The following is a 12,254-nucleotide window of genomic DNA, read 5'->3' on the forward strand; positions in this document are numbered from 1 at the left end:
TTGAACTTGATCCCGTGCGAACGGGTCTTCTCGAAAGAGCCGATGAGATCGGCTTCGAAGATGGCCTTGAGCTCGTTATATTTCTTCTTGTGCTCAGCAGGCAGATCTTCGTACTTGATCGGTTCTTCCGCCATCTCCGATGTAGATGTCGACGTGGTTGCTACGGAAGCTTGTACCGATTGTCCCACCGGGCGTGCCAGAATGTGTTGCCTGCCAAAACGCACCGGCGAGCAGTGGTTAAGCAACACGAAGAGCCGGGAGGCTTCCAAAGCTGCAGGGGGCCCTGGTCCCTCGACGTCGTCCCGCAAAATGTTCCGGCACACGTCCTAGTGGTTGCAAGGGCGTGCCACCTGATCTATACCTGATCAGGAAGGTGTAGGATTGCTTCGATTAGTTTCCTGCATGGCAGACACGTAAACATTAAATACGAGCCCTATCGGCTCCCAGGGTTGCCTCCGTGGATCGGCTCAAAGAGCCGATCGCCCCATGACTTACGTCGGGTTAACGATGACATGGTGCTCCTGCTTGATCAATATAAAGCTAATCTAATCTACGACAGTTTACGGTTTTCACCGCATGATCGGAACATCCTGCGCGTAGTTGAGCCTAATAAACACGAAAGATGATGAAAAACTAACCCTAAAAGAGGCCTAAAAACCAACACTGAGTCAATTCCCGGAACTTCCCTCTTAGGATTAACAAACCATACCTTACGTGCTACCGGATCCTTCAACCCGTATGCAAGGCCTAACCATACAGATATTAAACCAATCCTTGAAGAATCAAGGAGCAACTATAAGACTGGATCTACTAAACAACGAACAAGCAAGGTGCTGCCCTTACACCTAGGTAGGTGTAAGGGCAGCTAGATATCGTGGGGCAGCATAGCCAAGCAAGCATGTATAAGAAAAAGCATCCATGCAAGCCCCAAAACACCTATGATAAATAGTGCTACTCGCCATCAACAACGCTTCAGCACGAGCAACACAAGGTAAACGAATAAACGTACGCTTCCTAGATCGCAAGATGCGATCTAGGCAGCATGATGCTTACCCGGAAGAAACCCTCGAAGAAAGGGGTGGCGATGCGCCTGATTTGTGTTTGTTGTGAACGTGATTGTCCTCCTTTTTCGATAACCCTAGATACATATTTATAGTCCAAGTGACTTTCTAATTCGGGCGTGCACCTAACCGTGCACGGGTTAAACTCTATCTTTTAATTCTAAACTAGGATGCGATCTACTATATTACAGATACACGGGCAGTTAAGCCCAAACTCTTCATGCAAGGCCGCTTCAAAGATGCTCCACGTGTATATCCTTCAAGCCCATCTTCACTTACGGCCCATCTCCTGATTTGGCCAAAATCTGGTGATAACACATGCCCCCTGGTTTTGGTAATGATAATTTCAAAACCACTCTGTTTTTTTTCTTCGAAGGGTCATGTCGTGGCAGAGCAGAACCGTCGCAGTATTCTTCATCATGATGCCTTGTCTTCTCAACTTCTCTGCACGATTTGACAGTTGTGGCACCACGTCCTCGAAAACTGCTTGAGCATTAAATCTCTGCTATATCCCTTTTTATTTAGCCACTTCTCGCAGTTCCCTTCTTCGTCCCCTTCGCATTAGCACTCAAAAAAACCCTCCTCTGCCACCATGTCTTCTTCCTCTTCTTCTTCGTCGGGTCTTTCCACCCAATCCTCCCCCCTCCGGGGGCCGACGCCGGAGTGGGACCCGATGGAGGCCCACGAGGCCAACATTTGTCGCGCCATCGAAGACGGGGACGAGTCAAGCCATGACTTCTCCGTCTGGTCTGAGGACGACAAGTCCTCGACCGACGGGGAGAGCGACCTCCGTTTCCTCGCCGTCGGGGAATCGGAGGAGGAGAGCGATGACGATCGCTTCTCCTGGGGCGACTTCACCTCCTCCGAGGAGGCGAAGGAGGAAAAGGAGGAGGAGGACGACACCTCCTCCGACGAGCCGCCAGCGAAGCGCCTCTGCCCCTGGCCGGGCAACTTCAGCGACTTCGACAGCGACGACGATGCTGACGAGGAGGACGAGGACGACGAGGGCCCTGCCGGCGGCCGCGGCAGCAGCGACGACGAGCACGCCGGGAGTAGCGCTGACGGCGGTGACGACGGCGATGACGAGGGCAGCGACGGCCCATAGATAGGATCTTTAGCATAGGATCCGTAGTAGTAGATGGGACAATGTGTCCCCTAGTCCTTCCTTTTGAGAGCAATCCGCTCTTTATGTAAGAAATCTTATTATCAATGAAGAATTTCCTCCAATTCGATTTTGCTTCTCATTCAACATCCAATTTGAGCTGAGGCCTCCTGCTTTACTCCTAGTACGCAGAAACTTATTTGACCACGCCATATTATAGCCGGAGCGGACTGTGTACGTGCCATGGCGGGTAAAGGGCCAACAGACAAAGTCATCACTACGTGCCGAGAGATTGGAACTTGAAAAATCTTTGACGCAACATCTGGTTCGAAGAAGGCATGGACATTCTCATGATTCCACGAGGCAGACTCCTCGTTCATGAGACAGTTGATAGTCGCCACCGCAAGTATTGGAGACTGTGGTTTGATCATATTCGGAGGGAATTGAGGAACCCAGTTATCTCCCAATATCTGTTGCCTGCCAAAACCCACCGGCGAGCAGTGGTTAAGCAACACGAAGAGCCGGGAGGCTTCCAAAGCTGCAGGGGCCCCTGGTCCCTCGACGTCGTCCCGCAAAATGTTCCGGCACACGTCCTAGCGGTTGCAAGGGCGTGCCACCTGATCTATACCTGATCAGGAAGGTGTAGGATTGCTTCGATTAGTTTCCTGCATGGCAGACACGTAAACATTAAATACGAGCCCTATCGGCTCCCAGGTTGCCCTGTGGATCGGCTCAAAGAGCCGATCGCCCCATGACTTACGTCGGGTTAACGATGACATGGGGCTCCTGCTTGATCAATATAAAGCTAATCTAATCTACGACAGTTTAGGGTTTTCACCGCATGATCGGAACATCCTGCGCGTAGTTGAGCCTAATAAACACGAAAGATGATGGAAAACTAACCCTAAAAGAGGCCTAAAAACCAACACTGAGTCAATTCCCGGAACTTCCCTCTTAGGATTAACAAACCATACCTTACGTGCTACCGGATCCTTCAACCCGTTTGCAAGGCCTAACCATACATATATTAAACCAATCCTTGAAGAATCAAGGAGCAACTATAACGGATTGGATCTACTAAACAACGAACAAGCAAGGTGCTGCCCTTACACCTAGGTAGGTGTAAGGGAGCTAGATATCGTGGGGCAGCATAGCCAAGCAAGCATGTATAAGAAAAAGCATCCATGCAAGCCCCAAAACACCTACGATAAATAGTGCTACTCGCCATCAACAACGCTTCAGCACGAGCAACACAAGGTAAACGAATAAACGTACGTTGCCTAGATCGCAAGATGCGATCTCGGCAGCATGATGCTTACCCGGAAGAAACCCTCGAAGAAAGGGGTGGCGATGCGCCTGATTTGTGTTTGTTGTGAACGTGATTGTCCTCCTTTTTCGATAACCCTAGATACATATTTATAGTCCAAGGGACTTTCTAATTCGGGCGTCTAACCGTGCACGGGTTAAACTCTATCTTTTAATTCTAAACTAGGATGCGATCTACTATATTACAGATACACGGGCAGTTAAGCCCAAACTCTTCGTGCAAGGCCGCTTCAAAGATGCTCCACGTGTATATCCTTCAAGCCCATCTTCACTTACGGCTCATCTCCTGATTTGGCCAAAATCTGGTGATAACAATATCTTAACTGTTCTGCCATCACCAATACCCCAACGAATGCCTTGAAGAAGTAGATCCTTTCCATGTAACAGACTCTGCCATGTATATGCGGACTGCGTAGGTGGGAGGGAACAACACACTACTAGGAAAATGTCTACTGCCGGGGCACCAAAGCCCGACGGTGGGAATAGGCCGGTGGTAATGGCTTATCGCCGGCACACCAGTAACACGATTTATTGCCGGCGCACCAGGCTAGTGCACTGGCGGCAAGTTTTGTCAGAATAAAAAAAAGGCTCGAATTGGATCTAGATCAAGATCGAGATTTGGTCGTGTTGCTAGGGAACCGTGAGAGAGGTTGTCGCCGGAGGAAGGGCCGCCGGAGAGGAGATGGTCATCGTCGCCGTAGGTGGTCGCTATCGCTGTGGCCGTCACCGTCTCTGGAGAGGAGGTTGCCGCCGCCATCGTCGGAGAGGAGGTTGCCGCCATCACCGGAGGTAGATTCTTGGCGCCAGATAGGAGGGATAATGTGAAGAAAGAGGAGAGAATGGACGCATGGAGGAGGAGAAGAAGGAGGAGAGGACGAGAGGGGAAGAGGAGGAGTGGAGACATGGAGGAGGAGGAGGAGAAAGTTAGAGAGTAGGGGTTTTTTTGCAACTTTTTCTAAAAGAAAACTCAGTTTTTCTTTTCGATTTTGAAGAATCTAAAAAATCGCTAAATGGTCGTAGATACATTTTGATATAAAAAACTTTTTCAACAAAGGTCATATGCAACCAGAAAATTCGCTTTACCAAAATATGACACCATTTTACAAAACAATAGTCGAAATTCATGTTTGTTAATTTTGCTAACAACTACATGACATAAACATTGGACATCTCGAATGAGTTTTTTGAAATTTCTATCATTTTTCTATTATTTTTCCGAAACTGAAAAGGCACTTCCCAGGAATGTGTGGAGCAAAAAAAAGAGCGCCTCTTACCGCCGGCGCACCACCATATTGGTGCGCTAGCAATAAAGGGGGTTGCCATTTTTGCTTGTCTCAAACCTAGTCGATCATTACCCCGGTGCACCAAATTTGTGGTACGTCGGTGGTATTTCGATATCACCAGCGTCTCTTTATAGTGGTGAGCCGGCGGATAGCACCAGGGTACCTAAAAGTTGGCGCGTCGGCGGTAACACTTTCGGTTATAGTCAAATATTACATGCGGTTCCTGCTTCCTTTTCAAAATAAAAATCTAACGACGTGATCTTATTTTAGTTTTTGTTTTTGAAAGTATGTACTGTATTTCAGACTTCAGATAACAACCCTCGATACGATCTATGGAGTATTCCCCATCTCAGTCTGGCGCCGCCATGGACTGGACGACGCGGTGGCCGGGCCTCGCGCCAGACTTGGTTCGCGACGTCGCCAGCCGGCTGCACGACGCAGGCGATTTCGTCCGCCTCCACGCCGTCTGCAAGCCGTGGCGCAGCTCCCGCGACGACGCGCCGCCGGCGCCGAGGAATCAGTTTCTGCCGTGGCTCCTCGCAGCCGCCGGCCAAGACTCGCGGACCCCTCTCAGGTTCAGGTGCATCTTCTCCAAGTCCAGCTACCGCGCGCCGCCGCCATCGCCATCTGTGTCCCGGAGCAACTGGGTGGGCCGCGCCGACGCCACCGCCGTCCGGTACATCACCGTGAAACACGACCACGCTAGCCTCCACGACACTCTCGCCGGAGAAGTTACCCGCGTTCCTCCAATCCGGTACTTCGCCCAGGACCATTACTGGGACAGGGATAAACCCCAGGGCTTCGTCTACGGCGGCGGCACCGTCCTACTCCACAATAGAGTTGACCTTGAGCACAATCGGGACATGGCCTCGTTCAGTGCAGCGCTACTGCGCAGCAGGGAAGAGAAGTGGACGCTCGTCGATAGAATCCTCAAGAATGATACCCCGAGGAGGCATGGTGGATTTTGCACTGCCTACCACGACGGAAGGATCCTGATCTTGGAGGATCGCCACTGGCGTGTCGTTACGCCGGGCGTTGCCATCGCCGATGACGTGCTGGTCCAGATGCCTGTCTGCAACTACCCGAGCCATTCCAACTACATCTTAGAGTCCCGCGGCGAGCTCCTTTGGGTCTCGGTTCATGTCTGGATCAAGCACACTTACGAGAACGGGGAGGAAGTGGCCTCCTCGTCTCGCACCTTCTCGGTGCTGGTGCACGCGCTAGAGGATGAAGCGTCGGCGCTGACAAAGATGCGATGGGTCAGAAAAGATGGTCCTAGCGTCTCTGATCGTGTGTTCTTCCTGGGCTCGCCCAATAGCTTCGCCATGGACGCGCCGCAGCTGGGCGGCCACGGCGGGTGCGTCTACTTCGTGTACTACAACCATAGTAAGGCTCTGTCGGGTGAGCTGTTCGGTGTGTACAGATACAACCTCGTCGACGGCAAGACGGAGTTCGTTGAGCGGGTGCCTCCAGGATGGGACAACGGGAAATGCACCTGGCTCGTTCCCCAACCTGTTATTGCTCCAATTCGAGTATGTACTGTTAAAACATTTTTACTTTATCTCCAAAATTTGTCTATTTAGATAATATAAATTCTCTCATATTTTTTTCGATAAAGGATGTTTTATTACTTTGATAAGCAATTACATCCAGCCTCTGCATCCTCTGCATAAATTCTCTCATATAATTTTATGGTCGCATCGATCTAGTACAACCCCATAGGAGTTTAATCCCATGATACTATGTAGCACACTACACCTCGAATGGACGAAGTGCTACAAAGCTAACTTACATTTTGTTGCATCAGGAAATCACCAAGAGGCTGCGAAAGGCTCTGGAACCAAACCTGAAGCGACAAAAGACAATTCCAGCATGCATGACCAATATCTCGAGGCATTACGAGCCTTGGTTCAGGGTGATAGTGCGTAATCTGCCTCCAAGGGTGAATACCTCTGAGCTGCAACTCTTGTTCAGCAAGCACGGCAGAGTGTCGAGTGCCGAGGTAGTCTACAGAAAGACGAGGTGCTCCGAGCGTATCGGTGTCTTAACCGTGTCAATGGTGTATGCCCATCCGCAAGATGCTGTAGATGCTTTCAAAGGACTCTATTTGGATGGATGCAAGCTAGAGGTTACCTTTGTAAAGGAGAGACGGCGCCCACGTCTCGGAGCACTGCAACTGCATGTAACTTGATCTTGTTGGCCGTTGTTGCCCCCAAAAAGTTTCATCTAGAACTCCATGTTGCTTAATTGCTCTCCTTCCCTAAACTGATTATGTACTTGAGGCACAATATAATGTGGAAAGAGAAGGAAAGTTATGATTGTTTTTTGTTGTCGCAGGCGGACAATTCAACAGACAAAAATATTGATCTGGAAATCTGATGGGGCGAGTGACCACAGATGCTACCACTGCGGTGATCATCTTGACATGTGGCAGAAGAATATCTTGGCTTTGTACCCGGCCACGTCGAATAGGAAATGGGTAAAACAAAAGGTAACCTAACGGACTAGTGACATTTGCACATTAGCACAAAAGTAGTTATGCATAAATGGCAAAAAAATCAAAAGTGACACACGGGTGGTATTTGCATAAATATAACGAAAGTAGCTTCAGAATCATTAATGGAAAGTATTATAGCTTCACAATCCAATGTGGCACTGACATTAATTTTCACAAAAAATGCAACATGTATGTGCGAGATGGGGTGGGTGTGTGGTAAGGATGTGACGGTGAAGGATCACAATAGTTCTGGGGTGTTTTTTTTTATAAAAGGGGAAGAACTGGCCTATGCATTAAAAATCAGTAAACCGTCATGGACCGTTGAATTCAGATGAAACTTTTATGTAGATACATTTTTTGAACGTTTTCATCCGATGTCATATCCAAAATACAGAGAAGTTCTACCAAAACATGGAGCCATTTTGCAAAATAGAACAAAATTCATGTTTCTTATTTTTTTTCCTAACAACTAGATTATGTAACATATGGACATCTTAATGGATTTTGAAATTTGAATTTTTTATCATTTTCTTTTATTTTTTGAAAATTGAAGAGACGATCTAGGGGGGCGCAGTTTCTGCCTACACTTGCCGTCGGCGCACCAATATAGTGGTACAACGGTGGTATACGCCGACGGTAAGTGTAGGCACGGCTGTGCCCTGGTCCGGACCTAGGCGACCCTTACCCACGGAGCGCCAAATTTTAGGTACGACGGTGGTATTTGAGCTGCACCGGAGCACCGCGGTAATATAGCATCGGTGGAACTATTGTTTGGCACGCCGGCGGTAACTCGGAGTCTATAGGTCTTTTCCTACTACTGACTTGTTGATCTCTCACAATCCAGACTTGTTGATCTCTCACAATCCAGATGCCAGAGGACAGATTGGGCACATCGATCATCTACATTTCTTCATGCTCAACGTCCAGTGTCTTTGTGGGCGCGAGATCGAATCCGTTGAGCTGCTCCATAACCTGCGCACCATGCAGTAGTACGGGAAGAACTTGCGCTTGCCAGAATAGGAAGTTTTCGCGTTAGAGTTTTTCAGTCAGAGTGGCACCGAGGGCCGCAGCCAAGGACGTCGCGACTGTGGAGGAAGACACCATGCGAGGAGGGAGGGTAGCGATTGAGGAAACGATCGTGATGTTTCTGTTTTCTGTTTGTATTGTCCGTGTTTCAACATCAAGGAGGGGGTGCTCTTTTTACAATGTTTTTTTATGGAAAAGAACTCTATTATTGGGGAAAATCGCCCACCACAACTTCAGCCACCATGGATGGTACACCATCGTCCCGCAACATGAGCTCATTTGCATTACATGATTTTCCTACAATAGTTAACATATTGGCAACTTTGTTTGCATTTCGTCTACACGCTCATACTTCAGTAGTAGAAAACCATGATTTAAGTCTGATCTTCAGATCATCAATTGAGGCTGCTAGCTAGGAAAAGTCTTGGCCTCGCCAATTCATTGCTAGGGCCAAAAGTTCAGAGTCAGTTTCAAAAACTGCACGTATAGCTCCATTATCCAGAGCAGCATCAACAACTTTCTCCAAAGCATTAAATTCAGCAGCAAAAACATCACGAATCCCTTCCACTTTCCCTGCCCTTGCAGCAATCAGTTCTCCATGATGATCACAAACATCAACTCTACAAGTCATATGATTTTCACCTGGAGTATACGCATCATCGCAATTCAGCTTCAGATAACCATCTACTGACGGGACACCTGTTGGAGATATGCCCAAGAGGCAATAATAAAATGGTTATTATATATCTTTGTGTTTATGATAAATGTTTACATACCATGCTATAATTGTATTAACCGAAACATTGATACATGTGTGTTATGTAAACAACAAGGAGTCCCTAGTAAGCCTCTTGAATAACTAGCTTGTTGATTAATAGATGATCATCGTTTCATGATCATGAACATTGGATGTTATTAATAACAAGGTTATGTCATTATGTGAATGCTGTAATGGACACACACCCAATTAAGCGTAGCATAAGATCACTTCATTAAGTTCATTTGCTATAAGCTTTCGATACATAGTTACCTAGTCCTTCGACCATGAGATCATGTAAATCACTTATACTGGAAGGGTACTTTAATTACATCAAACGCCACTGCGTAAATGAGTGGTTATAAAGGTGGGATTAAGTATTCGGAAAGTATAAATTGAGACATATGGATCAAGAGTGGGATTTGTCCATCCCGATGACGGATATATATACTCTGTCCCTCTCGGTGGAATGTCGTCTAATTGGCTTGCAAGCATATGAATGGTTTATACAAGACCACATACCACGGTACGAGTAAAGAGTACTTGTCAGAGACGAGGTTGAACAAGGTATCGTGATACCGATGATCAAACCTCGGACAAGTAAAATATCACGTGACAAAGGGAATCGGTATCGTATGTAAATGGTTCATTCGATCACTAAGTCATCGTTGAATATGTGGGAGCCATTATGGATCTCCAGATCCCGCTATTGGTTATTGGTCGGAGAAAAGTCTCAACCATGTCTGCATAGTTCACGAACCGTAGGGTGACACACTTTAGGTTTGATGTCGTTTAAGTAGATATGGAATATGGAATGAAGTTCGAAGTTTTGTTCGGAGTCTCGGATGGGGTCCAGGACATCATGAGGAGGTCCGGAATGGTCCGGAGAATAAGATTCATGTATAGGAAGTCATATTCCAAGTTTGGAAATGATCCGGTGCATTTATGGAAAGTTCTAGAAGGTTCTAGAAAAGTCCGGAAGAAATCACCATGGAAAGTGGAGTCCCTTAGGGACTCCACCTTGCATGGCCGGCCAACCCTAAGGGGGAGGAGTCCCAGGTGGACTCCCCAAGGGTGGCCGGCCAACCCCCCCAAGGAAGGGGTGGGAGTCCCACCTTGAGTGGGATTTCCCCCCTTGGGTAGGTTTCCCACCTTAGGCAAGTTTTGGGTTGGGGTCTTATTCGAAGACTTGTAGCCTAACTCTTGGGGATTCCACCTATAAAAAGAGGGACAAGGGGAGAGGGCCGGCGACTCCAAGTCATGAGTTGGCCGCACCCCCTTGAGGAGGATCTACTACTTCCGCTGCCCGCTGGAACGGGGAGGAGGACGTCGTCTTCATCAACACCGTACGTGTGACCGAGTACGGAGGTGCTGCCCGATTGTGGCACCGTCAAGTTCTTCTACGCGCTTTTGCAAGCGGTCAAGATCTTCTACGCGCTTTTGCAAGCGGCAAGTGATCGACTACATCCACCACGAGATCTAATCTCGTTAGGCTTTGGAAATCTTCGAGGGTTAGTCTCATAATCCTCTCGTTGCTACCATCTACTAGATTAGATCTTGGCTTGTGTTTTCGTTCTTGCGGTAGAAATTTTTTTGTTTTCTATGCTACGAATCCCAACAGTGGTATCAGAGCCGTGTCTATGCATAGATTGGTTGCACGAGTAGAACACAATTGTTTTGTGGGCGTTGATGTTTTGTTGTCTTTAGTTCGTGTACTTTGCATCTTGCAGCATGGTGGGATGAAGCGGACCGGGCTAACTTTACATGACTGCGTTCATGAGACTTGCTCCATGCTCGACATGCAACTTGTATTGCATAAGTGGCTTTGCGGGTGTCTGTCTCTCCCACCATAGTGAAGATCCAATTTACTCTTTCTATTGACAACAATAGTATCACCGTTGTGGTTCATGTTCGTAGGTAGATTAGATCTTACTCGAAAACCCTAAACCACGTAAAATATGCAAACCAAATTAGAGACGTCTAACTTGTTTTTGCAGTGGTTTGGTGATGTGATATGGCCATGATGTGATGATGAATATGTATGAGATGATCATTATTGTATTGTGGCAACCGGCATGAGCCTTATGGTTGTCTTTATATTTCATGTTGTAGTATTGTTTCAAAGTAGTTGTAATAGTTGCTACACACGGTGAACAACCATGAAGACGGCGCCATGGACCTTGACGCTACGCCGACGATGATGGAGATCATGCCCGTTGATGATGGAGATCATGTCCGTGCTTTGGAGATGAAGATCAAATGCGCAAAGACTAAAGGGCCATATCATATCACATTATGAATTGCATGTGATGTTAATCCTTTATGCATCTTATTTTGCTTAGATCGCGACGGTAGCATTATAAGATGATCCCTCACATTAATATCAAGATAATAAAGTGTTCTCCCCTCGTATGCACCGTTGCTACAGTTCGTCGTTTCGAAGCATCTCGTGATGATCGGATGTGATAGACTCTACGTTCGCATACAACGGGTGTAAGCCATGTTTGCACACGCGGAATACTTGGGTTTTCTTGACGAGCCTAGCATGTACATACATGGCCTCGGGACAACGGAAACCGAAAGGTTGAACACGAGTCATATGAATGATATGATCAACATGTTGATGTTCACCATTGAAGCTACATCATCTCACGTGATGATCGGTTTTGGTGTAGTGGATGTGGATCGTGTGCCACTTAACAACTATGAGGGATGTTGTATTAAGTGGGAGTTCATTAGTAATTAGATTAAAACTTGAACTAATTATCATGAACATAGTCTGAATATTTTTTTGAATTAATTTGTAGAATTGGCATCCGTTTTCTACCATGCGTTAGTCTTGTAATTGAGATAGAAATACTGTTAAGTCTGACAAATAACTTTACGGACTGGTACCATATTGTTAAAGAATCAAGAAATGATTAAGTCCTATTGCAAACTTTTAGTAAACCTCACATTGTTGATTCAAAGAACAATGGTTTCAATTAGTACCTAAAATCATCTTGTCTCCATGAAACTTGAAGTTCAAATCCGTTTGAAATTAAAGTAAGGAGCTGGAAATTTTGTTTTCAGAAATAAGCGAGGTATGAGATATATGTGATATCTAAGACCTTATTGCAAGGTGATAGAATATAATTTGGTGAGAGTACATAAACTCATAAGTTTTATGGGAATGTACGAAGGTTGAAGACGCCAGGCGTCT

Source organism: Lolium rigidum, chromosome 2 (assembly GCF_022539505.1).
Source record: "Lolium rigidum isolate FL_2022 chromosome 2, APGP_CSIRO_Lrig_0.1, whole genome shotgun sequence".
NCBI classification, from domain to species: domain Eukaryota; kingdom Viridiplantae; phylum Streptophyta; class Magnoliopsida; order Poales; family Poaceae; genus Lolium; species Lolium rigidum.